A 16,607-nucleotide genomic window follows, 5' to 3' on the forward strand; every position below is an offset into this window, starting at 1 on the left:
GTGCAAATTAATATCAGCTGGGTTGGTAAATTGATGGTCTATAAAAGACTTTTCATTACCAAGGTGTCACACAAGAAAAATCTCATGATGGGTAAAAGCATTGAGCTCTCCCAAGATCTTCACAACCTTATTGTTTCGAAACATATTGATGGAATACAGACGTATTTCAAAACTTCTGAATCGTCCAGGAAGCACCATTGGGGCCATTATCCGCAAGTGGAAGCAACATCACTCATCAACCGGCCACGCACAGGAGCTCCTCGCAAGATTTCTGACCAGGGAGTCAGAAGAATAGTCAGAAGAGTAACACAAGAGCCAAGGACCACACAGGGAAAACAATAGGCAATGCACTCCCCTGCTCACGCTCACCCCGCAAGACTCCATTACTAAAGAAAAGGCATGTCAGAGCTCGTATAAAGTTTGCTACAACTCATTTGGACAAGCCTATGAAATACTGGGAGAGTGTAGTCTGGTCAGACGAGAGCAAAATTGAACTTTTTTGGTTGTCAGACTACACACCATGTTTGGAGAAGTGGCACTGCACATCACTCTTAAAACACTATACCAACAGTGAAGTTTGGAGGTGGAAGCATCATCGTGAGAGGCTGTTTTTCATCGCATGGTTCTGCCAGACTTCATATAATTGAAGGAACGAATCTGCTGCCATCCACCAGGATGATGATGAGACGTGGGTGGACCTTCTAGCAGGACAACCATCCAAAGCATACAGCAAAGGAAACTCTCAAATGGTTTCAGAGAAAAAAAATCAAGGTGTTAGAATGTCCCAGTCAATCACCTGACTTGAATCCAATTGAACAAGATTTAAAGATAACATGTTTAGAAGAATGGGCCAAAATCACACCTGAATTGAATAAATAAATTTAAGTTAGCATGTTCAATACTTTTTTCTGGTAGGGAATTGTATAAAGATCTAAAAAAAAAATCTTATAGGAAATTAAATTTTAAAAAAAGCAAAAAAAAAGATCAGATTTCATCAAAATATCCGGTTAGGAAGCTTCAGTAAATCCACAAATGAACCTCGCATCTATATCTCCAACAAGGATTATAATTGCAGTCTTTCAGGCATTGCATACGTCTCCAACCTCAAAGAAATCATCTTTGGAATATAAACACAAAAACAAACAGTACATGTTGGTCTATGTGGACATGTTGGTCTATATATCCTGCCGAAAATATCTAAATGCATGTCATAACACTGATTCCCTGAGATACTCTTCTAAACTGTTCTTTAAAATCAGCTTAGGCCAGCAGCACAAGTCTTTCCATTTAAATATTTATAAAAGAATCTTATAAACATTATAAACCTTATAACCTCTGCATACTGAATCTGTCCCACTGAAAAATAAAAACAGTTATCAAGACAGGTAGTTTCTCCTCCTCAAATATTTATACAAGTACAGCTAATTGCGCGTTCATTGCCCAAGGCTCATTGTCAAAGGCACTGCGGTTAGAATGGCAAAAAATGTGTGTTTTATTTAACATGCCTCATATTGTTTACTAAAGGGGATTAATGAGAACTGTGGACTTGTCTTGAATGATAATGAGCTGGCATTTTAGTTTAACATGAGTTCATATAAGATCGCCCCTTCTTTGCTTCATTTTCAACATTTCGGAAAAACACACACAGATAAGCATGGTTTAATAAGGTCATGCAGGATAAAAATGCAACATAAGCATCTGTGGACAATCAATTTCCATGTTTTATTTACACACTGACAGAAGAAGTGGATTTGAAGCCTCAGGATGGCAAACCAAAGGAAAAGGAAACTTTTATCTGTAGCTGTTTTACATACAGTGCCTTTCACCCCCTTAAATTTTTCCACATTTGTTACAGCCTGGAAGTGATATAGACTTAATTGGGATGTTATGTTATAAATCTACACAAAATATTCCATAATATTGAAGTTCGGAGGTACTATATAGTACTATTATAGATGGATATCAAAACAAGTCTGGGACAAAGTTCTGTAAACGTTTCAATCATGGTGTGGTGGAGCACCCTGTGGAGCACTATTAAACCATTATTTAAAAAAAAAAAAAAAAAAGTCAGAGAAACAACAAAGAGGTGGAAAAGATAAAGGGGGTGAATATTTATTCGCTGGTCAACTATACTTATATAAGTACATGTTCTGCATTATTAGAATGTGCTTAATAAACCCAACCTTCCAGTGCAACAAGATTGATTTTATGACGGACACAAGTTTCAGCGATCTAAATTGTTTTATTAAGACGATATTGTTACATATTTAAGGTAAAATATATTGTTTAGGAACCACAATAGATTTTAAATCCTGAAATATCTTGCATTTTAGATCTTACAGACAACATTCTAATAAATTTAACTAAACAAAACAAAACAAAAAGCATATATCACCATGTGGTCTTTATAAGTTTAAAGTGATTGTCATTTATTAGTTATTTAAAGACCCTGAGACATTCCTTAATGAAAAACAAACAGATTGAATCTTAAAATAAATAAATAAATAAATAAAATAGAAATACAGAATAATATGTTTCAGTGTTCAGAAATGCACTTTCAAAATATCGCAGGATTTGAAATAGTAAATTTAAAGGCAAAACTGTTCCAGATCTTCACCCAGACAGAACCATTTAATACTACAGTCACATAATAACAAATCTGACAGCTCTGCACAAACTGCTTAAAAAATACAAATGGTGCTTGAATTTTTGCACTATTGATTGCCACATTAACCCCTTAACTCTCCACTGCGCTGGTGTTTCTCAAGTGTTCATGCATAGTCTTAGCAAACAATTATCAAATATACAACCCCAATTCCAAAAAAGTTGGGACTGTATGGAAAATGCTAATAAAAACAAAGAGGAGTGATTAGTAAATGTAATTTGACTTGTAATGAAACAAAAAATGTATAAAAACAAGGTATTTGAAATTTGACCTAATCAACGGTAAACATTTTACCTAATCAAAGGTAAACATTTATTTAGAAATTGATGCATGCAACATGTTCCAAAAAAGTTGGGACAGGGGCTATTTAGGACTAATAGTGATGAGAGAAGTTGAAATAAGAAGGTGATGTGAAATAGGTGAGGCAATCGTCTAATCATAGTATATAATGAACCTCCAAAAAAGGCCTAGTCCTTCAAGTGCAAGGATGGGTTGAGGCTCGCCAATCTCCCAACAGATGCGTCAGTGAATAACCCAACACTTTGAGCTCAACATTTCACCTTCTACAGTGTACAATATAATTAAAAGATTCACGAATCTGATCAGATCTCGGTGTGTAAAGGGCAAGGCCGAAAACCACTTCTGAATGACCGTGATCTGCAATCCCTCAGACGTCACTGTGTTAAAAACCGTCATGAGTCTTTAATGGAGATCCTGACATGGGCTCGGGAATACTTTGGTAAACCTTTGTCAATCAACACCATTCGTCGCTGCATCCAAAGATGCAAGTTAAGGCTTTACTATGCAAAGCAGAAGCCATACATCAACACTGTCCAGAAGCACCTCTGACTTCTCTGGGCTCAGTCTCATCTGAGACAGTAGCACAGTGGAATCGTGTTTTGTGGTCCGACGAGTCAACATTTCAAATAGTTTTTGTATAAAACAGCCGTCGTGTTCTCTGGGCCAAAGAGGAAAAAGACCATCCAGGCCGTTATTAGCGTCAAGTCCAAAAGCCAGCGTCTGTCATGGTATGGTGGTGTGTTAGTGCCCATGGCATGGGTAACTTACACATTTGTGAGGGCACCATTAATGCAGAAAGATATGTACACATTTTGGAGCAACATATACTGCCACCCAGAGCAGGACAACACCAAACCACAAAAATCAATTAAATTCACAAAGTTAAACATCAAATAATGTGTTAATAATGTGTTTTCAAGGTAGTACAGGGTGAATTGAATTTTCACATCTTTTTTTTTCTTTTTTTTTTTTTTTTTTTTGCATTTTCCATACTGTCCCAACTTTTTCGTTATTGGGGTTATAACACGTTACATTCAGATTCAATTTTTTTGAAGAATAGTGTGAAACTGGCAGACCATTCCACTGACAATAACTAAATGATGAAACAAAATGTATATACAGTGGGGTCCAGAAGTCTGAGAGCACTAGTGAAAATGCTTCTATTTTGTATTCTTTTCTAATTTAATACAAAAATTTTCATTACAAATTATATTATAGACAACAACTTGTGTGAAAAATAGAATCTTTGAAATGTTTACATGAATTTCAGAGTTTCTTAGTATCTAGTACGTCCCCTTTTTGCTTTAATGACAGTGTGTACTCGAGCTGGCATGGACTTCATAAGTTTGTGCAAAACCTTATGATAAATTTCAAATCAAACCCATCAGAGTTTCGCCTTAACATGTGCTTCGGTAGAAGAGATGAAGAGGATGAATTTGTTTACATTTAAATAGGGACCTAGAAATAGTGCAGAATTTCTTTGTTCTACTTTCTTTGTTTTAAATGTTGAAAATTTCTAAAATTCTGTTTATTTCCAATTTTAAATAAAAACAAATCTCAGATTTTCAAAGTGGTCTTAGACTTTTGGACCCCACTGTATATTTTTTGGTTAATCTCTCTCTCTCTCTCGCTCTCTCTGCATATGCATATTTTGGACATATACTTATGCATATTCTACTATAAATGACAATGTGTTTATAACTAGACATTGTTTCTGCTATTGGCTATACGTAACTACACAATACTGTTTACTACTCATTGTTTCTTGTCATTTTGTTTACCAATTTTCTAACAGAAGCTGTATTCATTATTAAGTTTTACGTTTTATAGCATATTTTATACAGTGAAACTACGACAAAGTAGTTCTGAGGATGAGGTACAATATACAAGACTGGACCAGCATATTGGGGTTCATATTCAATCCTGTAGCTTAAGATATTTTGACTTATGTGCCAATCCTGTAGTTTAATTTTTATTGCAATCTTTCTGTAGTTAAGGTTTTTCACTGCACTATTGCTGTTGTTTCCCACTGAGTGCTCTGTGCACACACAATACTGAAGGCTGCATTAATTTCTGTGATGTAGTGTATTTTCCAGACAGAGCTACAATAGTGGAAGCAGAGCTAATTGGAGGCAGCAGTTGGTATGATGCTTTCCACATCTCTCACAATCAATCATAAAGCTCTTGCTCAGCTTGCTACAGGAGCATTGACTGTATAACTGGCTTATTCACAGCAATGTTCACTTTAAAATGTTACTTAGAGTCTGTTTCTGCTCTAGATTTCCTGCTCTGGATGGCTAGACTGCTAGTGAATTAGGAGATGAATAAAGAAAGTTAGAAACCCTCATCCACAGAAAAAAAATCCTGCAGGCTAGGTGCAGAAGAATATGCTGTAATATACTATGCTATTTTGTATAGTGTACTGACATAATATTTAGTACAGTAGCATACAACCAAAGTAACTGTGAGTTAGGGTGGAGGTTCAACTTCCAATTGGACACCAACCCTAAGCATGCTGCAAAGCTACACTGGAGTGGTTCAAAACCAAGAACCTAAATGCATGAGAGTGGCTCAGTAAAAGCCCAAACCTTAGTATCAGCAAAACTGAAAATTGCTGCTCTCCATCCAATATGACATATCCTGAATACTTTTGCCAAGAAAAATGAGCAACCATTTCAAGATCCAAATATGAAAAGCTGATAAAGACATATTTCAGAATAATTACAGCTGTAATTGTAGTCACATACTTGGTTCTAATATGCCTACTGAACTATAAAAATTCCTGGCTAATCATCTGAGAACTATGCTACTATATATTATTGTAATTCCACATGCTTGCACCTCAACCTCCAGCCTTTCTGGTAAGTGAATGAGTAACACCGGAGTCCCATAATGACTGCCATAAGAATGTCATAAGACTGCAATAACTAATCAAGGTTATTATTCCGTACGCCTCCACCGTCTGAGCCTCAGCCTAATATAACTGACCAGCTATACTTAACACATGCCCCATGGCCTAATTGGGAACGTGCTTCGTGGTGGTGGGAGTAGGTTTAATGAAGATGATAAAGACAGAAGAAGACTTCTCGAGTGCATGAGTCAATTTTGTGCTTGGAGCCACTTTATTGTGTCACAAGTGTCCATATGGGCATTGTAGATCACCGTCACTGCCTACAGTACAGCACAACATGTTACTGCTGAAGCCTTGAGGATGATGTGGTTGATGAATTGGCAGCTTTGTTTCAGGTATTGCTGGAATGCTGGCTTTCTAATGCATACTTCTGATTTGTGGCCTTTACTGTTTTCTTTAGAACTGTAATGTGCTAATGATTCAAAAAAGCAAAAATATTAACATTCTATTACCATTTTCAGATCAATATTTTATACTGTGATGAGACCATCATGTTATATAACAGGACCCCTTATTCCTCATATTAAAAGATCTTGTTGTGCTTCCCTCATTTTTTTGGAACAAAGTTTTTCTATTTTTACTCACATTGCACTGAAATGGTGCCTAGCATTAGCAATACTCCTCCAGCATTGAGTGAGGGCAGACTGAAAAGCTCCCTCTTGCCTTGTTTATTCCTGATTCCTCCACATCTTGGGCAGAGGCGAGATCACGTAACTGGCAGATGGATGCTACAATGTAGTGCATGCTGTGCCCTCATTATTTGGTGACCTAGTTCGCCCCCAAGCCCTAGCTCAGGATTAATGTAGTAAGACGCACTAGTTCATTGCATGAGGAAGGATGCCACAACACTCCCGGACGCTCTGTCCCAGCTGGTGTGTCTTGTCTATCTAGATTATTACAACATACTGTAACACAAGCCAGAGAAATCACCACCTATAATTTAGTAGGTCAGTGAGGGAAATGTGAGATTTAGGGAATAAAAAGAAGTAGCTTGAACATTCTTTGCTATCCTACACTCTTATAAAAATAGGTTTCATCTAGCACCATAAAGGGTGCTTTCTTTTCACAAAAATGGTCCAAATAAAACCCATGTATGGATCTAGAACCATTATCCATCAAAAAAACCTTTGAGGAACCATTCTTCAGGATGGTATTAATCATTGCTTTGTGCAAAGCATTGCTAGCAAAACAGTATTTGTTTTTGGAACAATGAGATAAAAAATATTCATGCATGTTATTGTATGTAAAGCAACTAGACAAAAAATTTGTTTGGCTTGGTCAAAGTGAATATTTCTAAGCCAAATCATTAGCAAACGTCCCACGTGTTCCTGATTTGAAAAGCTCATCTGTCATCTGTACACAAATTAATCTGCATAGTAGAAACCATTCTTACATCAGCCAGATCGCATCTTGGCTGATGTGTGCAGTGTAGCAGGTGGTGGGATTTGGAAGCATGTGCTATATTTACAACTTCAAGGTGTGTCACACCACCATGAAGTGCTTTCCTTTAAAACATACATACCAAATGACAACTTTTGTTTTGCGAAAGTCAACAAGGAGGAAGGTTTTCTTTTTTGTTTGTTTGTTTGTTTTTCGGTTGTTGAACCGTCTTGGCCTTCTTGTCCAAAGTATGTCAAAAGTACAGTGCTGTGAAAAAGTATTTGTTTTTGTGTAGATCTCATACTAAGTTGTTTCAGAAATTACAACAAAATCTAAGATAAAACAAAGACAACCTGAGTAAACACAAAATACAGTTTTTAAATGCTAATGTTATTCATTGAAGCAAAAAAGTTATCCAATACCAACTGGGCCTGTGTGAAAATGTATTTTCCCCTGGAGTTACTAATTCCCCAAATCTATGAAACTGCATTCACAATGGGGTTCAACTGGACTAGATGCAACCTGAGTACTGCAAACCCTGTTCAATCAAATCAACACTTGAACTTTTTCAACAGCATGAAGTTAGTTAAAAGGTCTTATCCAGTAACACACTATGCCAAAATTGATACAAATTCCAGAAATGATGAGGAAGGAGGTGTCTGAATACATCAGTCTGGGAAGGGTTACAAAGCTATTTCAAAGGCTCTGGGATTCCAAAGAACCACAGTAAGAGCCATTATCTCCAAATCTCCACAACACACAGCAGTGAACCTTCCCAGAAGTGGCTGACCTTCCAAAATTCCTCCAAGAGCACAGAAACGACTCATCCAGGAAGTCACAAAAGAGCCAAAGACAACATCAAAGGACCTATGGGCCTCTCTGCATCAATAAATGTCACTTTTCATGACTCTACTATCAGAAAGACACTGGGCACAAATGGTATCCATGGAAGAGTGGTGAGGTGAAAACCACCGCTAACCCAGAAGAATATTAAGGCTCGTCGGAATTTTTCCAAAACTCACTTTGATGATCCTCAAACCTTTTGGGAGAATGTTCTGTGGATTGATGAGTTGAAAGTGGAACTATTTGGCAGACAAGGGTCCCGTTACATCTGGTGTAAACCAAACACTGAATACTGCAAAAAGAACATCATACCTATGGTCGAGCATGGTGGTGGAAGTGTGATGGTGTGGGGATGCTTTTCTGCTTCAGGGCCTGGGCAACTTGAAATAATTGAGGGAAACATGAATTCTGCTCTGTATCAGAAAATCCTAAAGGAGAATGTCCGGTCTTCAGTCCGTAAATTGAACCTCAAACGTGACTGGATTATGCAGCAAGATGATGATCCAAAGCATAGGAATAAGTCCTAGTCCTAGAATTAAGTGAAAGACTGATCTCCAGTTATCGGAAGCATTTGGTTGCAGTTATTACTGCTAAAGGTGGCACAACCAGATTTTAAGTTTAAGGGGGCAATTAGTTTTTCACATGGGCTATAGGTGTTGGATAATATCTTTTGTTTCAATTAAATAAATAAAAAACTATATTGTGTGTTTACTCAGATTGCCTTTGTTTTAAGATGTATTTTGTTTGAAGATCTAAAACTTTTTAGTGTGAGATATGCACAAAAACAGAATAAATGACTTTTTCACAGTACTGTATATGGACACCTGAACATTACATCTATAGGTCAGCCTTCTGTATACTGTTGTCACAAAGTTTGAAACACACAATTGTCTAGGATGTCTTTGTATGCTGCAGTATCCAGAATTCTCCTTTACTGGAACTAAGGGGCCCAAACCTTTCCCAAGCACGATAATGCCCCAGTGCACAATATAGACCTCTAAGAATTTGTAAGGCTGGAATGGAAGAAATCGCATGTCCTGCACATGTCCTGAGCTCTGACCTCAGCTCCACTGAACACCTTTTGGTTGAATTGGAATTCAGACTACACACCAGGCCTTAATAGTAAAGGGAGACTAAATCAATAATGGGATGTTTAACAAGCAAATACAGGTACGATTGGTCCAGTATCCACAAGCATTTGGCAATATAATGTTAAAAAATAGCCCTTCCTTAATCTTTTATGACCCTTAATATATCTCAACCACAAGTAAGGTTATAGCATTTTAATGTCTTAATATTTTAATTATTCCCAAATGTGAAAAGGGACATAAATCTGCAGATATTTGGACAGCTCATATCTGATTACAAACTGATCTGATATAGACTTATATGCTTTTCAGTACAGCGCACAGCTATCCTACAATGTGACATTCATCGTGTCAGGAAATCACACTCGGCTAGCAAGGTTTTCGGCATCCTTAGACACTGTTTAACTGGCTCCTTATCCAAGATATGTTCCAAATTTGTGGAGGGTGAAATATAGTTATGGTTTCTTTAAGTTGAGGTGTGAAAATATGCTAATGGAATTAAAACAATTTCGTCCATAAACTGATTTTTTTTGGCTGTTTGGCAGAAATCAGCCATAGCAGCCTTTGATGGGTTTTCCCAGGCTGGTGCATAATTATAATGAACCAGACGCAACTGTAGCTTAAAAAAAGAATGCATTAGCCTATTCCTTTAGGGGTGGAATTTTTGGTGAAACCAACCAGACCAATAAGATATATTTACGTCTGGGAATTAAGGCTTTTCCAAGCCTTAATCATAAAGTGGTATTCTCATCAACCTTCACACCAACCACACAACTCAAAAATGTACCATTAAAATACATTTTAAAAATGATGCCATTAAGCAGCCTGAACCTTCTGCTTATAACGTACTTTCCTAATTCTAGTCCAACGCACTTTAGATTACTAGGAAAGACAAATGACTCTTCATATATGAATATATATAAATAGTGATGCCTTGAATCAATGATGATAACTGCATCAGTAAGCGTGTGGTCTGTATCCTCCTGCAGATGTGTGCCAGCTTTAGGGAGGGTTTTTTTGAGGGAGCAATTTTAAAAGGACATCAATTAATAAGAAGACTTTCCACTCTTCAGAATCAGTGGGTGGGCATTAAGCTTCGTCTGCCATCTTCAGTGCTCAGGATAATGACTCACTGTGATCTACTTTCATAATTGTACTCCAATTTATCTTTATTTTTTCAATTAAGGTCAATTCAAATTAAAATACAACATTTCAGATTAAAGTTATAAGGATTCATGCCCAAGTCACTCGGTTATTTCATACTGAGAAAGGAGGAAGTTCTAATAGTCACATTATCATTATCTCTAGTGAGCTACAAAAAGCCATCATTATTATTGGCAGTTCTAGGGAGCCAACTATAGATTAAAGTCAACCTAAATGAACTGTGTAAGGAAGAAAACATAAGGGGATGTGCTGTTATAGGAAAATAATCAACAACAGGGTGGTGAGATGCCTCCTCCATGTAAAGCAGAGTGTGTCTTACCACCACAAATTTTGCCAATGCTAACAATTTTTTACTTATTATAGAATGACAAGTCCTGCATTTTCTCTGTTTATAGTTAGAAGTAATGCTGTGGAACATCCGTGAAATGAGTTAGTCCCTGTTATGACTTATTATAGCAGCTATAAATGGACGTTCCCTCACCAGCATCTCTTTGGTTCTCCGCAATGCACGCAGTCCTCTGTCCTAAATACTTTCCTATATCAGATAACCTAAACTTGTAGCATTATCTCTACTTGTTACAAAGCGCTGACACTGTAGACTCCTTCTACAAATGACAAATAAGCATCTCCTTACAGAAAAATTCAACAATAATGCACCACACAAATCCCTGTGCAAGTTGTTACTACAGAAATGATAATGGATTAGAATGAGCACATTGATATAAACCTGTGATTTGCCTTGTGGCCAGAAGTACTTTCAGAGTTGCTGTTATAGAAAATTTTGTTTTTCTATACATTTATTAGTATTTTATCAATAACCAAAAAATGAAACATATGGGGGGGGGGAAATAATAACATTTTAAAATCTCATGTGGCGTCAAAGCCTAAAGGCCAAAGATTAGGGTTTTCTTTATTGAATGTCCTTGTTTCACATTCCTCACATCCACTGCTTCTTCTGAGGACAGCAGAATCAATGACAAACATATTTGCAGAATCAGACACCCTTCCTCACTTTAAAGGCGAATCACTTATTGACGACTTGTTGCATTGCTTGTGCATCGCTTGTCACTTACCATAACATAATCTTTATAGCCAGCACAGTGTGATTACACAATTAATTTACAACAATCAGAATTATTGTATGTGTACACACCATTAAATGTGGATGTTTTATCTAAAATTCTTCATATGACCATGTGTTAAAGAATATTATTATTATTATTATTATTATTATTATCATCATTATTAATATTATTATTACTATTATCATTATTATTATTTATTCTTCTTATATAATAATAATAATAATAATAATAATAATAATAATAATAATAATAATAATTCATTACGAATTTGAGGAAAACATCCAAAGGACCTGGAAAGACTGGACTTAATCAAATATTTTTCTTTTGGCCAATCACAATATTTTTCTGAGGTCATGGTAAAATTTTACAGGTATAAAGTTTTACATGTGAAGTAGTTAGTGTATTTAAAATATATGTAGGTTTGTTTGTTTGACAAACATAAAATCTATTTATGCACAGCTATTTAGCAAAACACTTGTTAATGACAATGTGGTTTTCCTACAATATCACATGGAGAATTCGACCAGCTAGTGTCACCATCACCACACTTAATGACACCTTTCACCTAGGGGTGATTTTTATTTATAAGCATTATTTAAGTCAATTTCCTTTCTGACAGTGATAAATTTTACAACATCCACTTAACACTGGCTATCCTGCACTCCCTCATTATCACTTCCTCTGTCATATATTTTTAGCCACCTCAAATTAAGGCACCATGGCACATCTAATAAGATAGCTTAGTTGTACCAAAACAACTTTAACCATAGTTAATAGCCAAACAGTGATGGACTGGACAGCCAGGCTAGAAAAAAAAACTTGTTCCTAACCAGTCTGTAAAAGTACATTCTAGAGAAGGAGTCAATTTTTGTCAGCTGAAAAGCTCAAATGTGCTAAAATGATAGACATGACAGTCGATGATCATTAAAAACTACAAATAAGTAACATTGATGAAATGCAAAACATGTATCGATCAGGATACATCAGGATCAAGACAGTGTCAACTGAAATGTCAATAGTGTGCATCCACACACTCTAAAAAATGCTGAGTTATTTTTTCTACCCAGACGCTGGGTTAAGCCTTTTGGGTCATTTAATTGGATTATTTTCTCAGTCTTGGGTAGTTTTTGGGTAGTTTTGTGTAACCCAACCATTGGGTTAATGGCTGGGTCATTTTCACTGACAGTTGAATCAATGTACCGCTCCCCCACCCCGAAGCCTTGGCCCAAATCCCTGGGTCAAATCAACTCAGCACAGACTGTTTGAATTGGCCTCAGGTGGAGGTAGTGGTTCTTGAGGCGAGGAAACCAAATGACCACAGGTAAGTTAGTGTTCATCACTATTTAGCGTTAATTCTGCTGAAAATGCCTGGCCGAGTTTGTGATATTTAGGCAGGGAGCTCTTGAAAATGTAGTCATTGTAAAACAGTAACACAGCAAGTGATAATTAGCTTTACCTTTTGCAACGGCTTCAAAAGTAAACATCATGTACTGCCTCCTCAGTGTTGGCGTTACACTCCTAGTGTCATGTGTTTATGCTGGCTGTGAAATATGGACTGAGATTATTCTATAATTCTCTGGGTCTGCATCTTATCTGAGGCTCTGAGTTAGGGTTAGCTAGCTGGATCCTGTCACCAGTCACAGTAGAGATGACTGATGCTACCCTAGATGCTCACCTGAGTTGATAACATTACAGCTGGTGGTAATATGAGATATTCCCATTACATTTTTGAGAATTAACGATAATGCAGCATTACAGCTATTCACCATGATGTAATACAGAGAGTGGGTTAATGTTAACTACATTTATTAAGTGTTTTGGACAAGGTAAGCTGTGGTAATTAGCATTAGGAGGATGGGATAGAGTCATGTTTCTTCATGTATTTGGTGAATGTTAATGCTGGTTAACAGATATAGACAGTCAGTGGCTAACGGAACTTAGCTAGCTCAGTAATGTCGAGGCCAAAAGTTCTTCACGAGGTTAACGTGACAAAAAGAGAGGATGGGGGTTACAGTAAGTTGTAATGCTTTCCAATATCTCTGTAATGTTGGTTGACTTGTGTTGGTTAATGTTGGTTAGGTTGTGCAAAAAAAAATTGGCAGTGAGGTGCTAAAGGCAGAAAAATAAATATTCGCAAATTAGCTAGATTTCCATTTTATTCATTAGGAGAGTTGAGGTCACTTTTCCAAAATTACACAATTTGGGATTCGGTAACATAATTTCTCAGTTGAAGCCCAAAGGCATTTGTCCATATTTTGTACCTAACAACTAACCAACACTCTTTTTGCTCTTTTACAGCTTTTCAAATGGAAGGGACTGGGACTCCTGTCTTCCCAGATTTGTAAGATGTTTTTTGTAAAAATGAAACCATCCTTTGGGTTGAAAAACAACCCATTTGCTGGGTTAAAATTAACAACCCAACTTGATGAGTTAATTTAGCCCAATATGCGTTCGGTCCTATATTTACCCAGCTGCTAGTCTAAAATTAACCCAATTTGAGTTTATTTTTAACCCAGTGTTTTTTAGAGTGCAGCAATGCATAAATGTATGTATAATGTATAGATGCACCAACCTTTCATAATTAAGGCTTGAAACATCATTGAAACAGCACTTAATTACAGGGTGGTGTGATGTGGCCCAACTTGAATCAGAGTTTCTTTTACCACCCCAAAGTTGATTATATTTTGCTATAACAATGTTTTAGTCCTCTTTTAACACTGCAATTTGCCAATGCTACCAATTCATTATTAATTAAGGAGTTTATGGTTTCGTTTCATGTTGCTGAACATCAGCAAAACAAGTTAGTTCCTGTTATTACTTACGGTATAGCAGCTCTAAACATTCATACACTGACCAATCTCTTTTTTCCTCTCTCATGATGTTAAATAGGGTCAAAATGCAGCTTGTCATGTTACTGAATAAACAATGAGCCCTCTGTACTGGACCTTCCTATATTGGAAAATGTATAAGCCATTAACCCATTCATGTGAAACTCACCTCTGAAAAAATTTGTTACTATAGAAACACTAATGTATTAGAACGAGCACATTAATTCAAACTTGTGATTTGCTTTGCAGACAGCAGACAGCACTTCAGTCAGAGCTGCTGTTATAGAAAACTAATCAAAACCCATCAAAATCAAGAATTCAACAGCACTATGGTGTAAATGAAAAACAATAGATCTAGACATTTCAAACAACAAAAATGATATTAAATATTTAACAGCCCATGTACACAAAGTGAAATTAGAAATCGTAGCAGGCTCTGTTAAAATTATAAATATTTAAAAAGCAGGGAACCAAACCAGGGAACCATTTCCACATGATTGTGGTAACTCTTTACATTAAGGTTCCCTTAATATAAGCCAAGAACATCAAGATGAATAAACCATAGGTAATGTTAACGAAGTGTATTAACCAACATTTATTTAAATGTTAACAAAATCCACCTGCATTTTGACTTATTTATGTTTAATCAAAACCTGACTACAAATAAGTCACGTAAATTGGCAAAAATTATACTGCCATATGTTTTTAATTATGGTAAATGCAGATAACTTCCTGACACTCTTCAGGTGCAAATATTAAAAATAGCTTAATCCTAAGATCAGAATTTCTGAATATTTTTAATATGTTCATTAAAGTGTTATTCATGTTATTATTATTCACAATTGTACTCATAGATGGTGTGAACATTGGTTCATGCAGGTGCTGATTATTTGGCTTACTTGCATTATTATTAAAATAAAAATAAATTAATACAATTGTTAGTTACTTTGTTAATATTGCATGGTACATTAATGCTGTTCATGGTATGTTCATGTTAAATAATGTCAGTTAAGGAAACCTTAACGTAAAGCTTTAACATGGTCATCATTGCACATTAGTGTTGCTGAGGTTTCATACCCAAGGCACATGCATATCAACCTTGTAGCCTGGATGTTTTCCCTAAATTTTCATGAGCTGATATTTCACAGCATTGTACTGTAAATATAATCATTTCTTTTTTAACGTTTACCGTTTTAACTTTTGAAACCTAAATAATTTTCGTTCCTGAAGATGAATTCAGATACAACCACATTGTATTTAAATATTTAAAATATTTAAAAAGCATGAATTCATGTTGAGGTTCTGGTCAAACTGCTTTTATCCTCTATCTATAGTTGCTTAAGATTAATGATTAATGATATCGGTGTTAAATCTAAAGAAAGGAACAGAAGGAAATCTCATCACTATTTTCTACACTAGGGATGCAGTCTACTGTATAAATGCTGAGCTTGCTGTCATTATGATCGGATGATAATGACCCTGTTCCACATGGCTCAGCAATCATATTATCAGCCATATTATCCATATCATTGGTGCTTAAGTGGACATTTAAAGGTTTTGACATTCAACAAGATTCTAAAAAGTATATGCCATTAGAAACTTTCATCCCTGCAAGCAGATTTTTACTTTGTAAAAAAGGACCAATTTATTTCGGTTTCCATCTCTATGCAGAAATTTCTACCCTGATGTTGTGTCAGATGCAAAATCAAAATGTCGGTTGATTCAGAGACTTGGTTCAGTCTTCAGAGCTTTGGTATTTAATAGACTGGTTTCTATGGAACAGACTGATGCTACGGCTGTCAGCTTTTTCTGATATGGTGCTTTAGCATTTCAGCTCAAAATCCCTGAGATGATTGTCTGTATATCATTTCACTGGAAACAGGCTCATATCTGTAGCTAAGCAGATAAAGAAGGATCACAGGAAGTGAAAACTAAATGCGCTTTCATCTCAGCAGGTTGTAATATCCTCAAAAACTGCAGGACCAACTTCCCATGCAGTGAAATAAAATGAGCAATCCCAAGGAGACTGATTTTCCTGATTTTCGCAGGGAAATGCCAAGCTTTGCCTGTATGCAAAAATTAACCATTTCTATGACCAGCCTATAGGTTCGTCAAGTATGACTTTCCTCTGTCGTGATAAGGGAGGAAGGGGGGCGGGGGGGAGGGGCTTATATTAAGGACATGATTTAAGTTTCTTGAAATTTGTTTCATGGGAATGACATACTTCACCTGTTGTACCTATTGTATTTTCAAATGAGAAAGATAGAGAGTTCCACTGAATTAGACCACTGTGGCCACAGGAACTTAAGCATGGCGATAATATTACGTCAATGTTGAATGATA

General features: G+C 36.3%; 1 protein-coding gene across 1 annotated transcript in view; it reads right to left on the bottom strand.

Annotated features, from left to right (window-relative positions):
• Positions 1–16,607, bottom strand: part of tmem178bb (transmembrane protein 178Bb) — a 114,196-nt gene that overhangs the window by 58,098 nt on the left and 39,491 nt on the right. The window lies entirely within an intron of this gene.

The sequence above is a fragment of the Ictalurus punctatus genome, chromosome 19 (genome assembly GCF_001660625.3).
Source record: "Ictalurus punctatus breed USDA103 chromosome 19, Coco_2.0, whole genome shotgun sequence".
NCBI classification, from domain to species: domain Eukaryota; kingdom Metazoa; phylum Chordata; class Actinopteri; order Siluriformes; family Ictaluridae; genus Ictalurus; species Ictalurus punctatus.